The following is a 16,633-nucleotide window of genomic DNA, read 5'->3' on the forward strand; positions in this document are numbered from 1 at the left end:
CATTGTTTCATAGCTTTACAGGCTGTGATACAACTTCAAGTTTTTATAGAAGAGGCAAAAAAACTGCTTGGGAAGCTTGGAATAACTTCCCAGAAATTACATCAGCATTTTCTAGGATATCACTGCAACCGTTTGAAAATTTTGATGCTGCAACTTCACACTTTAGGATGCTAGAAAGGTATACAGTTCTTTTATATAACAAAAGCAGCACGTTGGAAGATGTAAATGAAGCAAGAATGGAATTATTTTGTCGGGAAAATAAGTCAATGGAAAATATTCCACCAACGTCAGATGCTTTATTGCAGCATGCTAAAAGGGCCACTTATCAAGCAAGCATTTGGATTTCCAGTCACAACTCTCAGCAAAATCAATCTACACCAGATTGTTGGGGTTGGAATTGAGATGAACATGATAAAGTATGGATTCCAGTTTGGACTACTCAGCCAATAGCTTCCAGTGCATGCATGGAGTTTGTAAAATGCAGTTGTAAAAGTGAAAAGGGATGTGGCACCAGATGTAGTTGCAAAAAAGCCAGTTTATCATGCAGTAATCTATGTAAATGTAACTGTCTACTTGAAAATCCAGAATAACATTTTTTACACAATGATTATATTTATTTATTTTGTAAAATAGATTATTATTTGTGACTGAATGCTCAGAATATATTGCATAAACATTTGCAACAAAACAGTGTCTTAAAATCCATTAAAACACATTGGTAGCACAAAATTAATGATAAAACTCTAATAGAACAGTCACTTGAAATTAATTGATTAGGGGCAATTATTTAATTGGGCTCCTAGTATGAAAATGTTGAAAAGGGTCTCAGTTATCACCAAAAAAAATTGGTGCTTTTATCCAGCCTGTCCCCATGTTTTATAAAATCTGCCCTACTAATGGTAGTACTGTATAGTAGGGATGACAAAGGAGTAGGTGTGGCCCACAAAATATCATCACCCAAAAACCAGCCTCAATTTTCCCTGACGACGATGAGGCAGTATTGGTTAGGTAAAACTAAGTCCAAACAAGCTTTCAGATCGACCTGAAATGCATAAATACCCTCCATAGTAGTTGAGGGTGTTAGAAACAAGTTGCCTATGCTAACTGTTCCAGATCCTTTTTCGTAGCTGGCACTTATAATTTCCAATCGATAAGCGTCGTATGGAGAAAAAGCGGTCTGGCCATGCAAAACTATCCATCACCTTATCTAGAATACAGGCAGACAAAATTCAGGTGAATTTCGAAGGTTTTAAAACTCACTGTACACCGAAACATTTGACTTTTCGCTTCGTTTAACTAAGTTGCAGCGTAATTACAGCAATACTAATGCATTCCAGGTGGTTTTTTTGGGTGAAACTTAAGGCTGTTTTTTAAAGTGTGAAAATTCACGAAGCCATATGATTTCTTACCAATCCCTACTTATTAAGTAATTGGTGCAGGTTCTAGAGTTGAGTTAAACTGATCATTGATTTAAGTCAATCTGTATTATCCTGATCATTGATTTCAGTCAATCTTTTATCCTGATCATTAATTTGAGTCAAACTGTGTTATCCTGATCATTGATTGTGTCAATCTGTGTTATCCTGATAATTGATTTGTGTCAATCTGTGTTATCCTGATCATTGATTTATTTGAGTGAATCTGTTATGCTGATCAACCTGTTTGGTCTGGGCTAGGGTGGGTAGGACCATTGATATGCTTGACTTCACCTTCTTCATATATAAAACTATTTTAGTAAAAACAATTTGATGATGTGCTACTTCTAAAAACCAGACGCCATGCATGCAGCAAGCTGTTTTACATAGCCTCAATAATACTATGCAGCTAATAATAATAATGCATACCAAATTATATAAGTTATTGTAATTTTGTAATTAATGGATTATTTCATAATTCTCTAATTACGTTGCTATGCACTGCTAAGGAAGCGCTATTCGAATATACTGCTTTAGACAACAGATTACGCACAGAAGTATCTTCTCACCTGTTTTGTAGTTTGTTTATCATGTTGTAGTTTGTTTATCATGTTGTAGTTTGTTTATCATGTTGTAGTTTGTTTATCATGTTGTAGTTTGTTTATCATGTTGTAGTTTGTTTATCATGTTGTAGTTTGTTTATCATGTTGTAGTTTGTTTATCATGTTGTAGTTTGTTTATCATGTTGTAGTTTGTTTATCATGTTGTAGTTTGTTTATCATGTTGTAGTTTGTTTATCATGTTGTAGTTTGTTTATCATGTTGTAGTTTGTTTATCATGTTGTAGTTTGTTTATCATGTTGTAGTTTGTTTATCATGTTGTAGTTTGTTTATCATGTTGTAGTTTGTTTATCATGTTGTAGTTTGTTTATCATGTTGTAGTTTGTTTATCATGTTGTAGTTTGTTTATCATGCTGTAGTTTGTTTATCATGCTGTAGTTGTTTAATTGATTCCAATTAACGCTTGTAGTGTGTGAATGAGTGTGTTAATCCGTGCCGAGTAGACTTATATTACACTGGTAGCAGAGTTGTGATGTTAGTAGTGGTAACTGTTAGTGTACAAGTTGTGATGTTAGTAGTGGTAACTGTTAGTGTACAAGTTGTGATGTTAGTAGTGGTGGCAACTGTATGCGACGCAATGGAACAGTGGTGATGGCTTTGTACAACTAGCCTAACATTTTCTGTATTGCAATGCAGTGTGTTGATTAGTGCATTAGTTTAGCGGGTTGTGTTTGTAGGAACTGGCTCGTGATGTGTGGGTAGAGTATCAGGGGCAACAAAGGGAAGTTACTGTAGCCAAGAAAGCTCCCAATGTTAACCATCTCATTGATGCTGCTGCTGTGAAGTTTGGTTTTAACACTATCAACGTTACAGCATATTTTGAGGAGCAACAACTTGATCCACGGACAAAACTAAATGATTTTATTAACGAGTCCACCTATGATGGAAGTGTTGGAGGAACCCCTCCAGTAGTGTTACATTATCTGATTGAACCTACGCCTCAACCTGGTAAGTGCTTTACTGTATGAACTTTAAGCTATATGTGCAGTATTAGTGTCCCTGAGGCATGGCTAACCCTTAAACCCGCCTAATCCAGAAAACTAGATTTGATTAAAAAAAAGAAATGAATTGGAAATGCACAATACTTTAACCAGTCTACATATAGGGTTACAAACAGGTGTATCTCATGAAGCATCTTAGAAAAACAGATTTTATTAATTGGCAAAGAGTAAGCTACATGTACCTGTGTATGAGCTACCTGTATATAACTTTAACATACAACAAGGAACTTGCCTGCTACGATGTGCTGAGTCATTTCATGAATCTGAACGCCAATACCGATCCGATATACCGATATAACTAAGTGTATAGCTACTTATATTTGAGGAACCACATATGCCATGTTCAACTTTATTTTAACTACTGAAGAAACTACTGAAGACAGTCTTAAGATTATTGGCTATGCTTGGTTACCCATGGTGGTGTGGCCTCTATTGACAGCTCAGACTATAAGACACCCACAAATATTTTAACACATGCCCCTACCAAGATTAGTCCAGATTACTCTGCATTTTAATGGGTTGTAGAGATGACTGGTTGTTATATGCTGTGCTCTTGGTTCATCTTTTTGCTGTTTCACTAGGCCCACCACTATGAGTGTTTGTTGTATGATTGGTAAGCTTTGTGACAACAAAACAGTAATTATCCATGCACATAGATGGCTTCGCGTAGCATACTGCTTTATAGCCAAGGAAGATAACTACTGTTTCCCTCCCTTGTTAGCTACATAATAGCCCCCCTTGTTAGCTACATAATAGGGTTTATAATGTGGCTTGATCATTGGACAGTGCCCTCAAGATAGTTCAGTTGTATATTGGTGTATCATATCGGTTTTTAGCAGTAATATTGGCTCCCACTGATATAGTAGAAATGTCTATATCGGTCACCAATACGATATGTATTGGTATATTGGTACACCTCTAATAAATGGTATGTCAGAAAAGAGTAGAGTTTGTTGTTCATGTTAGTATTGTATCCATTACATTGGTATATACCATGATGAAATCTATGCTGTGGACATGTATGAATACTTATGGCTTCCCACAAACAATATGTGGCATTCACAAATAAGTTATTACACATACCACATCATATACAGCTAGTTTGTAGACTGCGGAGTAGCTAGTCTTGGATACACACAACAATAAAGTCACTTCTGTGTAGCTGCAATGTCAATCACAGGTTATCAACAGCATGAAGCCATGTTGTGTACACCGGCAATGTGGTCAGACAATTGTGACACTCACAAAATTTAATTAACAACAACTAACTGACTCCACCCAACTTTAGGCTTTGCGCCAACAGGAAATAGTTTATAGAAACCACATTCATAACAACGAATAATCTCTGGTGACAGCACTATCACTTCGTTACATCTTCGTGTGAGAGCACTTGTATGGTCATTGATAGAAAATTGTGATTGTCCTCTTACAGGAAGTAGTATATTCACTATGCAGAGATGCTATGGGCGATCTGCTAAGTGTAAGAAGTGTTGCTACAGCCTAGAGTACTTGACTAACGCTAACAAAGTCCAAAAAAGCTCACACTGACAATGGAATCCTATAACTTTATTGTTATACAGCTTCTTTACTATACAGAAATACTGCCAATAGTGTAATGGTGAAGAGAAAATTTTTGAGGTCTAGGGTGGTTTGTGATTCATGGAATACGTGCTTATTAATAGGTCATGGACAGGCGGAAGGACTCAGTAAGCATGGCTATATAGTTTTTAGCTCGAAAAGGTGGATAACTTTTGCTGCACATTAGTGAAACAAGAATAATAATATGAAGATGAACAAAACGGCAAATTTCAGTTGTGTCCCAAATACACATACTGTTTCCTTTTCACTTGATACTTAATAGTGGACCAATACTCATTGCAAATAACCACCAGAGGGTTGTTTTGAGTTGGAGGATGCTTTCCAAGGTTGTTTTTAGGCGTGTGCTCTATTAGAGTTTTTGCAAAAAAAAAAAACAAGGGCAATCCCTATTATGAACCCACCATGATGCAAACTACCAGCACCTATCACTTGAGAAAACATGGCACAAACGCATGTTGGCTACAAGCAAAACCATTTACACCTTAAATACCACTTACTTTCAGTCTAGTGTAACTTTTGAACCATCAGACATGAACCTTCTGAGAGTTACTTCTCTACCCAATCTGGGGTTTTCCCAAACTGTGTGCTTCCCACCATACCAGTAGTAACCAATTGGTAGCTGAGGGCATGGGAAAATCCTTCATTGGTGCACTTACATCTGGAGCATTACATTGGATTACTCTGTATGGCCCATGCCATGGCCGAGATGGGTTTTTCCACTTTCCTCTTGGGGAATCGGACCAGCACTAGGTCCCCAACCTTAAGGCTCATATGAGCTGCACGCTTGTCATATTCAGTTTTGTAATTCTTCTGAGCTGTCCTAATGTTAGCAGCAGCCAGTTCTCTTTCTCATGACAAAGACAGCACAACTTCTTTGTACTCTGTGACATCAGTGTGTTCTACTGGCTACATTGGAAGAAATGCCACTTCTGTAGGGGAACAGCAGTCAGTGCCAAAAAGTAGATAAGATGGTGTCTCCTTTGTTGCTTCATGTGGAGTATTCCTATAAGCCCACAAGACTCCAGACAGATAGCAATCCAAAGCCTTGTTATGCCTAACAGTTGGCAGGCATCTTGCACCACATTTGCCGGTAGATTAGTGTCTTGGTCTTAGAGCAGGGACTTGGCTACACCATACATTGACAACACTTCATCAACTAAGAGCCTAGTGAATCAATTAGCTTTCTCAGACGCAGGGAAAACTAGGAGCCATTTGGTTAAGAAGTCTTGCATCACCATAACAGATTTATTGCCCTTGGCTGTCTTAGGCAACTCCATTATGTCTATGCCCCATATTTGAAATGGCCGTGTTACTGGTATAGGATGGAGAGGTGGCCTCTTCTCCCTTCCCACTCTTGTCGCAATAGCACACTCAGAACAATTTCTACAAAAAGTAATGTCGTCAAAATACATATTCTCCACCACCAACTGTAACACATTGTAGCATACAATAGATTACCAGATAAGTGACCGATCATCTTTCCTCCACATAATTGGTATTCGTGTAGTAGTTAGCCTTGTAGGTGGCTAGGTGTAGCGGCCCGTCTTCTTCCAGTCTTTCTTGACAGCAGAGTAATTGGTGATGACAGTTACATCATGCCCATACAAATATGCTTGCTTAAAAGTGCTGTATAGCCCACACCACTGCCAGGGTTTCCAGGTTTCCAGTTCAGTGATGCTATAGTGCTTTTCAGCCACTAAGGTAGACCTACTTGCGAATGCTACTGAATTTTATCATCAAGTTTCTTCTGTGACAATATGGCACCTTGTCCATCAATACTGGCTTCTATTTCAAGAACAAATTTGAAGTCAAAGTCTGGGTAAACTAAAATTGATGACCTAAGTAGACGTTGTTTTAACTCACTGAAAGCAGTCTGGCATGTCTCATTCCAATCTCTTTTCACATCTTTACCAGTAAGTTGATGTAGAGGTGAAGCTACTTTAGCAAAAGTGGCAATGAAACGCCGGTGATAAGAGGCCAATTCAAGAAATTGGCGGAGCTCAGTGATGTTACTTTAGGTTTGGCAAGATGCCCTGAGGGGTGAGGACATGTCCCTTCTACCAACTCCCTGAAGAAGTGACACTTAGCTGGTTGGAGTTTTAAGTTAGCTTTCCTTATCTATCCATCACTCTGCTCAAGTGACTGAGGTGTTCCTCTAGTGTCCTTGAATAGACAAGCAGATCATCGATGTGCACACTTAAAAAGCCCTGCCTTCCATTGGATTCAACCTGTTTATGACTTGGTGCATCAGACATTGGAACACAGTTGGAGCATTTGTTAAGCCAAAAGGCATGACACAAACTTCAAATACCATAGACTCTGGTTATTAGGTGCATGCGTTTATAATTTTCGGAGGAATTATTTGTGAAATTTACTATGCTTGTTAAGCACATGCGCTTATAAATTACGGTAAGGAATTTCTATTAGGAGGGAATTGGTTGTGCCCACTACAGTTTTCAAATGAATTAAACACCAGTTAATAGTTTGCTTCAGTCGTGGAAACGGAAATCGGGTTGTAACTAGAGCTATCGTTATTACAGACAGTAGTATCTACTAGACATGGGCCTGGCAAGGCATCGAGTGTGCTGTGACATGTCTGACATATTCTGATAACAATTCTACGTTGCACGAGGTGGCATAGGCGATTTCAACCATATGCGCTTAATAAACAGGTGTCTAGCACAAGTCTAGCATATGCGCTTAACAGGCAATATGTGCTTAATAACCATGTGCGGAGTCTACGGTAGCCCATCTGGAGTGACAAATGCTGTCTTCTCCTTAGATGCTTCACTCATCTTGACCTGCCAATAACCAGGTCCAATGTTAAAAAGTACTTCGTATTTCCCAATAGTCTGGCACATCATCAATTGTTGGGAGGGAAAAGCGGTCTGAATTAGTAACTGAGTTGAGACTTTGGTAATTTATGCAGAAACATAGGTTACCATCCTTCTTCTGTACCAACACAATTGGGCTGGCCCATGGACTGCTTGATTGCCGAATAACATTCTGTTGAAGCATCTACTACTGGACTCCTACCTCTTTCCTCACTGCAAATGGTGTCCTCCATATATCCTGTCACTTGGGCGCTGCCTCACCAGTCTCAATGGTCATCTCTACTAGGTTAGTCACACCTCTATCACTGTCCCATAAGCAGAACACATCATGATTCTCTAGAAAGGACACCCCCTGTTGATATTCCTTAGTAGATAGCGTACTGTTAGAGATCCTGCCATTCAAACATTTTAGAAGCTTGGCTTTCCGTTGGGTACATCCATCAGTTTGGTATTCCCTCTCTCAGAGCCCACAGTGTTAATTAACTAGTGGTTCACTCCCACCCATCATTAATCCTCAATGTGTTGGTATTGCAATTGATCATTGTGATGTTCTCGCCAATTGCTGGAACCACACATGTGGGACTCTCCTTCACTTGTACCTTGCTGGGCACTGTCATTGGCCTTGCCACAGAAGAAGGCTGCACCTCTGGATGGTAGCTAATTATATCTAGTTGTCTATAGACACTCCTTCAGACACCAGTAAGTTTTCAGGTGCATTAATCTTGACATAGACAGGAGTCTTTGTGGTCTTATCCTGACATTCATTGTCTATCTCGATCACACCATGGGGTTTTGATAATTGTGATTTTACACATAGTGCTGTCTTTGAACAAAGATGTTGGCATTGGTGTGAGCTCATAGTCGAAGTAGGGGGCCATGTCCTCTTCTCTTTGTACAATAGCCTAGAAAACAACAGAGTTGGATTGATGTGTACTTTCTGCTTATCAACCTGCATTCCTCGGTACAAGTGTTCTAAAGATTTAACCTGCTTGCTTCTCTTAAGTGATGCTGATATTATCAAGTTGCTTTTGAAGCTTCATACCAACCTCTTCATTTTTATCACAATTGATGCCACCACCATCAGTAGCAGTTAATCCTGATAATAAAGAATGAAGCCTGTGCTCATCCAAATCAAAAGGCTCATGTTGATCAAACCATCTCTGAAAAGACCTAACATTCTCACGATCTAAAAGCTCCCAATTCAACATGCTGTTCGCTAGTTCTGTGCTGCAAATCTGTGTGTGCAGTGTTGGCATCATGCACTTGTGCATACTATATATCCACCACAGATGTATGGCTTCAACCACTCCCTTTCCTCTTGTAAGTCCTCCACGACTCTCATCATTGCTTGTTCAATTGCCATATGTATCCATAGTCCTGCCCAGTGCTGACTACTTTGAACAAATGTATTTTCTAGCATTTGAACGCAGTGAATTAGCAAGAAAATAAGCTCCCACATGAATATGGCAGTAGTGTCACGTGATGCATGGTATAAATAATGCTGTGTGGTGTGTATTAATTCACTCTAGGCCACGTGTGTGGACAGGTTGGCTGCGTTATTTATCACGATCCAAGATGGTGGAAGAAAAGATCGACCTTCTTATGGAGAAGCTCAGTCAGAACCAGCAGGAGATGGACGCGAAGCTAACCTCAGCTATCACCGAAGTAAAGCGAGAGGTGATGTCCGCGCAACTTGCGCAAGAAAGGACAGCACAGGAGCTATCGCGGAAAATCTCAGGACCGGCTTACCAGTTCCGGAAGAAGGGAAATGAGATGCAATTCAAGTTCAACCAGGAGGTTGAAGAATCTATCGCGTCCGCGAAGAAAGAGCTGGAGAAGATGGCACCCTCTGATACCGGAGAGAGGGCCACACTGTCAAGGGCAACAGAGTTGTTGGAGGAAGGTGCGTCCGCTCTGAAAACGCGGCAGAAGCACATTAAAGTGGCGGACCGCTCCAGATTTGGCTGGGGTACCGTCCGCCATTATCAGAGCGATCCCCTAGTGGACAATGAGGATGATGAGAAGCAGCTTCGCCGCTCAGAAAAGGAGGCTGAGCATGAATTCAGAGAGTTCGAAGAGGCCAGCAAACGACGGCGAGGTGGTGGAAGAGGAGGCTTGAGACGGCGGCCTTACCCATATGCATTCCGGGATCCCCAGTGGGATACTGCTGGGCCCAGTTCAAGAACAGGCACAGCACCTGCACCACCTCAGCCATTGATGTCCCTCACACCTCAGAGGCAGATCAGGCCAAAAGTCCTGGGGCCTTGTTTTACATGTGGGGCTTTTGGGCACCTAGCAGCAAGCTGCCCCCTTAAGGGAAAACAGTATCCTTTTGGTCAGCCTGTGGTAAGCAGTGCTGAAGTCACAAGTGCCATATCTGAGTATAGTGAATTAAGCATGTGTGTACAAGGTGTTGATAGTGGTACTGCTGAATCATGTGTGCCATTACAATGTGTAAATGATTCTCAAAGCATGGTTGATGTTTGGGATACCTCTGAAGTTGTTGACACCTACCCCCCTGATGGCCTGTTAGTTGACACAGCAAGAATATGGGAGGCTGAAGTGTCTCCAACTTTGAACCAAATCTCAGATGTCCAAGGAAGGCTCAAACAAAAAATACAGTTTTGGCAAGAGATCCTGCATGCCCCCCCTCCCATCCTGGACTGTATAGAGAATGGTTACCGCTTGCTATTAAAGTTTGTTCCCTCTCCTTATTCTCAACCTAACCACCAATCTTCACAGTTACACTGTGAGTTTGTAAATGAGGCAGTAAAGAGTTTGATTTTGAACCGCTGTGTGATGAAAGTTCAGAGTAAGCCTGAGGTGTGTAGCCCATTGTCAGTTGTGGGTAATCCAGAAGTTAAACTACGCCTGGTGCTTAACTTGAGGCACCTGAACCAGTTTTTGCATGTCCAAAGTTTTAAGTATGAAGACCTGCGCATAGCAGCACTGATGTTTGAACAAGGTGAGTACCTATTTAAATTTGATCTCAAGTCTGGGTACCACCATGTTGATATTTGGCCCGAACACTGCAAATATCTGGGGTTCCGTTGGGATTTGCATGGCGTAGAGAATTATTATGTCTTTAAAGCCCTTCCCTTTGGGTTGGCCACGGCCTGTTATCTATTCACAAAATTAATGAGACCATTAGTGAGGTACTGGCGTGGCAGAGGCCTAAAAGCTATTATTTACTTGGATGATGGAATTGTAGCAGTAAAAGGAAGAGCTGACGCAACAGTCGAAAGTGCAAAAGTTAAACAGGACCTAGAATCAGCTGGGCTTATTGTTAATGTAGAGAAGTGTGTTTGGGAGCCATCCTGTAAAACAGAATGGCTTGGGTTTTACATCGATTTGGCCCTTGGTGAGTTTTCGGTACCAGCTGAAAAGATCTCCACTCTTAAAGCTAAGCTGTCTGAAGCCAAACAAAAGAGACTCCTCCCAGCAAAGCAATTGGCCACTATAATTGGCAAAATCACTTCAATGTCCCTTGCCTTAGGTTCGGTTGCTAGGCTGATGACCAGAAGCTTGTATGCCGCCCTAAACAGCAGAATCGCTTGGTGTCACCGAGTAAATTTAACAGATGAAGCCTTACAAGAGATAGAATTTTGGCTCACTGAAATTTCAAACTTTAATGGGCAACAAATTTGGCCAAAACCATCAGCAGTCAGGGTTGTATACTCAGATGCAAGTTCAACAGGCTATGGTGGGTATGTAGTGGAGCATGGAAATTTAGTTGCTAATGGCCAGTGGTCTCCAGGGGATGCAGAAAAGAGTTCAACATGGCGGGAATTGCGAGCAGTGAGGCTTGTGTTAGATGCCTTTCAGAAAAAGCTAATGAATGAACGGATTCGCTGGTTTTCTGATAACCAGAATGTAGTAAGAATAGTCCAATATGGAAGTAGGCAGGCTGCTCTCCAATCAGAAGCCCTGTGTATATTTGTAACCTGTTTAAGAAACAACATCAGAATTGAGCCAGAGTGGATTCCAAGGAGAGAGAACGAGCTGGCCGATTACTACAGCCGTATAATAGACTATGATGACTACATGTTAAACCCTTCAGTTTTTCAGTGGTTAGATACCCTTTATGGTCCCCACACGGTGGATAGGTTTGCTAATCATGTAAATGCCCAGTTAGAAAGATTTAACTCAAGGTTCTGGGTCCCTGGCACAGATTCAGTGGACACATTCACTTGTGACTGGGCTGAGGACAACAACTGGTGGTTTCCACCTATCTACCTAATCCCTCGAGTTATCAGACATGCCCAAAACTGTGGTGCGAAGGGTACTTTGTTAGTTCCTCAGTGGATGTCATCCCCTTTCTGGCCTTTAATCTTTCCAAATGGGGTGGACCCAGCAGAGTTTGTGGTGGAGCACTTGATGCTGCCTAATAGCCCAGACTTAATTTTACCAGGCTGTGTAGGTACTAGCCTATTTAAAGGTCTTCCAAATACACCAGTATTAGCCCTTAGGTTAGAGTTCCACAAAAGTGATTAGAAAACACAGAATGATTATGTAGTAAAAGTAAATGGTCACAGCGTAAGGCTGGTATGTATGACCAATGTGCCCTGATGAGGTTTGCTATGTCAGATATTGGCTAACTTGATAAGGAAAATTATAGGGGCTAAGTCCTAATGTAGAATGATTTCGGTCACAGCCGAAGCTGGTATGTATGACCACCTAGTCCTACTTACACTGGTCACAGCAAGGGGGTCCTGTGTGTAAGATGAGTGCAGGTTCCCAATTAACTGGGGTCACAGCAAGAAGCTGGTATGTATGACCCATAAGTACACCAGTCAGTTAATGTGACAGAAAAAAGCTGGAGTATGACCCAAAGGTGTAGACTCCCCTTACCTCCCACCGCATGATGGTCACAGCAAGAGGGAACCATAACCCATAATTGGTACTAAGTATGAGTTTCCGATTCGGAAAAAGAATTAGCCGGTTAGGTATGACCAATAAGGACACTCCATTATCCTTGGCCACGGCAAATAGGCTGGTGGGTATGACCTGTTAGGGTATGACTGTCGGTCACGGCTGGAGGCTAATATGTGTTATGTTGTATGCCCTAACCTAAGTGTGTTCAGTTAGTGATGCAAGCCTCATAGCTACAGAAGAGATTTTAATTTTTTTTTCTCATTGTTCACTGCTATACTGTTACAGATGTCTTTAAGCAAGGAAGTTGGAAGCTACTAGACGAGCTGACACATCCCGATTTGAAGGACCTGGCCAGTAGGCTGCCTAACACCATCCTCCATAGCAGGGCAGACAGCACGGTCAAGAAGTATCTTGGTGCTTTCAGGAGATGGAAGAGATGGGCGGCTTCCTACAAACCCTCACCGATTCCGGCTAGACCGCATGAGTTCGTTTTATATCTCCAACACCTGGGAGAGGAGACCAAATCTAAGTCTGCTGTGGAGGAGGCTTGCAATGCACTGTCGTGGGTACACTCATGTGCAGGTTTGATTACTCCCTCATCCCACCCCTTAGTAAGAGCTACACTAGGAGGGCTTCAACGCAAACTGGCAAAGCCTGTTGTGAAGAAGGAGCCAATGACAGTGGATATGTTGGAGGCAATAGTTGCAGATGCAAATGGCTCTGGTACCCTCTCAGATCTAAGGCTGGCGACTGCTTGCTTACTTGGGTTTGCGGGTTTCTTCCGCTTTCAGGAGATAGTGGATTTAAGGGCATGTGACTGCAAAATTGAAGGCGAAATGTTAAAAGTCTACATTGCCTCAAGCAAGAACGACCAGCTTCATCAAGGGGATGAAGTGCTGATAGCCAGGACCAGATCCAGTACATGCCCTGTAGCTATGCTGGAGCGCTATATGGAAAAGACAGGCATAAGATATAATGACCAGTGCTTCCTATTCCATGCAATTCAAAACACGAAGAATGGTGAGGTACTCAGACAATCTGGTAAGATAAGTTATACCTGCATGAGTGACCTGTACAACAAGAAGCTAACCAGCTTAGGATTTGCAGCAGCAGAATTTGGACTCCACAGTTTGAGATCGGGAGGAGCTACTACTGCTGCCAATGCAGGAGTCCCAGATAGACTGTTTAAGAGGCACGGAAGGTGGAAATCAGAAAATGCCAAAGATGGTTATGTCAAGGACAGTATAGAAAGCAGGCTGCAGGTCTCCAGGAAGTTGGGACTGTATCTTATTATCTACAGCTTTCTTTGTAGCTCTAAGTTGTCACAAAAATAGCCAACCAGCAGTGGTGGCACAAATCCTATGTGTTAATTGGTATGGGTAGTAATGTAAAGCATGCATCAAGTGTAAGCGTAGTAGTATGGTGTGGGAGATGTATTTTCTAGCGTTTGAACGCAGTGAATTAGCAAGAAAATAAGCTCCCACATGAATATGGCAGTAGTGTCACGTGATGCATGGTATAAATAATGCTGTGTGGTGTGTATTAATTCACTCTAGGCCACGTGTGTGAACAGGTTGGATCCCTCCCTCCCCACCCATTGAATTTTCCTTAGCTGTGGTCTCAGATAGATGGCATCTGTAATTGGTGGCAGTTGTGTGACAATTGAATTTTATGCATACACAGCAGAGTGAGCAGTTTTTGGTTTTTTTTCCTGAGTGGTTTAAAAAAAAAAAAAAATGCCACCAGGTTTTTCCAAGGGTGTCCTGGGGCTGGATGCTCTGAATTTTTTTGTTAAATTTATTTTATGTTTGGCTAGCCCCCACTCTGCTCTTATGATCTTTGTAGTATAGAAGTAGTAATGGTGTGTTGTGTTAACGGTTGTAAATCTTTCTAAGTTGTCACAAAAATAGCCAACCAGCAGTGGTGGCACAAATCCTCTCTAAGTTGTCACAAAAATAGCCAACCAGCAGTGGTGGCACAAATCCTATGTGTTAATTGGTATGGGTAGTAATGTAAAGCATGCATCAAGTGTAAGCGTAGTAGTATGGTGTGGGAGCATGAAATTCATGCTCAATAAAGCACTGATATAACCATGAATGATCAGGTGGTAACTGCTGTAGTAGTTGTAAATAAAAGTGTAAGTTTTTGGAATAATTAACGAGACCGGTGGCAGCAAAGAGGTTAACCATGTTTTCAACAGCAATGAGGTGTAAGTGCCTGATCTTTCAGCTCTTATAAACAATTTCAAAGTTTCTATATAATCAATATACTGCAGCCACAACTTTGCAGTAGGAGATTTTGTTGCAAGAACAAACAGTTTTCTATAACTTCATTGTGATTCAGCAATGTTAGAGACAGGTAAGTGTTTGTTTTTAATCCCTTCGTACAAACTACAGATCTCATCTACCTCAGTAACATCAAGTACAGTATGTTTTGTAAATCATTATCAAACTCAATTTTTTATTCCAAAGGCAGAGTACAATATAATGGTCGACCATTAGCTGTTTTTCGACCAAGTGATGCTGTTGATCAATCAATGTAGCCGTTGGTCGGCCATTTGTGCTGATCAAATCTTACTCAACTGTAATTCTTTATTATTAGTCTTTATAACATGTATTATTATAGTACTATTGTTGTCATATCGTTACCTTTCCTTACTGAAGCTATTTAATTGCTGTGTGAAATCTTGATCCCGTCGAAGCATTGACTTGATGCGCATGCGTAAGCTAGAGCAATGCAGCTTGTGTTTATCCCAATTATCTATTGGGGTTAAAGTCCATTTTGTGAAGAAGTTATCACTACACTGACTTCACGAGTGGCACTTTCCAGGAGAAGAAAAGAAAGTAATGTTTGCGAAGTGGAGGTATGATATGAAATATAAGATGGCCATTTCATGGTTAGAATGTGTAGAGAATGCACTGGCTGGAGAGAGTGGAATAAAAGTCAGGTGGTAAAACTGTATTGCACACGGCAAGTTTAAGAGTAAGTTTTGATCTATTGCAATCCACAAGAGAAACTTTAGGCTACTCCAAAAAAATTCCTTGTTTCCCATTTCGTTAACCTCAAAAATGCAGGTGGGCAGTTCATTATTCATTATAGATGTTTCCACTAATTTTCAAAATTCATAACTAACTTACAGATAAGCAGTGGCGGATCTAGGAATTAATAAAGGGGTTTCCAGTTTAGAAGGTGGACATATCCACTGCATACGAGGCAGAAGGATGCTACAGTTGGGGGTGCCCAATATTTATGGTGATAGTAGTAGGTGTGCCTTAAGTGTGCGAAGCATGCTAATTCTTGGGGGCATGTCCCCTCAGGAAAATTTTGAAAATTAGGTGTCAGGAGATTGAATTTGGAGGCATTTTCAGTGGTTTTAGCTGTTAATCTAATACTAGTACTATTACTTTTTATTTTAATACATGCTTGAGTTGTATTAGGGTGATTGCTCTATTAGAGCTTTTCGATCGTGATTGTCAAGTTTTTGGAAGTTCATGTGATGACTTTGTGTAATACTGCTTTGAGGTAGGGGTGCTCAGCATCCCAGTTAAATAGTTGAGCACCCCCTCTTCTGCCGCCTATGCATGAGTGTGCGAAGAAGCATGCTTACCTGTGATAGGGGTCTGGGGGAATTTTTGAAATTTTGATGCTCTGAGATTGCGTTTGGCAAGAAAAATAAACATTTACGAAGTCTATATTTTCAGAGTGTTGAGCATGCACACAGCTTTTTTTTGCTTACTATATGCACAAGTTGCAATAATTATTTAAAATACTTAACTGTTGCATAATCATTTTTCATAGGAGGTTTCCGTGGAAACTTTGAAATCCTTCTAAATCTGGCACTGGTAAGAAATAAAAAGCTGGCTAAATGGGCTTTTTGAATGCTAAACTAGTTACTGCTATGCAATCACGGGATAAATAATGAATAAAATGTTCAGTTGACAGCAACAATGAATGACCATGAGGGAATAGAATCTGCATGTGGGCGGGAAATGGAAAGCAATGAATTTTCTTAGAGTTCAATCTGTGCTGACTCAATACCTCTTGTAACAAATCATTTAGCCCAGCTAAGTCTACAAACTGGCTGTACAATACATTGATTCTTAGTTGTTTTATTTAAATTTGTAAACTATGTGTGCAGCAATACAAATTTTTTTTATGTATGTGTATAAAGCTCAGTGATAGGTAGCTGAAAGTGGTGTCAGATTCAATCTCAGAGTGATCCTTTTTCACTGGGGCATGCCCCCAGACCACCCTAGAAGGCTTGTACTTTGGGCCCACTTCTGACTAGA

Source organism: Dysidea avara, chromosome 2 (assembly GCF_963678975.1).
Source record: "Dysidea avara chromosome 2, odDysAvar1.4, whole genome shotgun sequence".
In the NCBI taxonomy this organism is placed as follows: Eukaryota; Metazoa; Porifera; class Demospongiae; order Dictyoceratida; family Dysideidae; genus Dysidea; species Dysidea avara.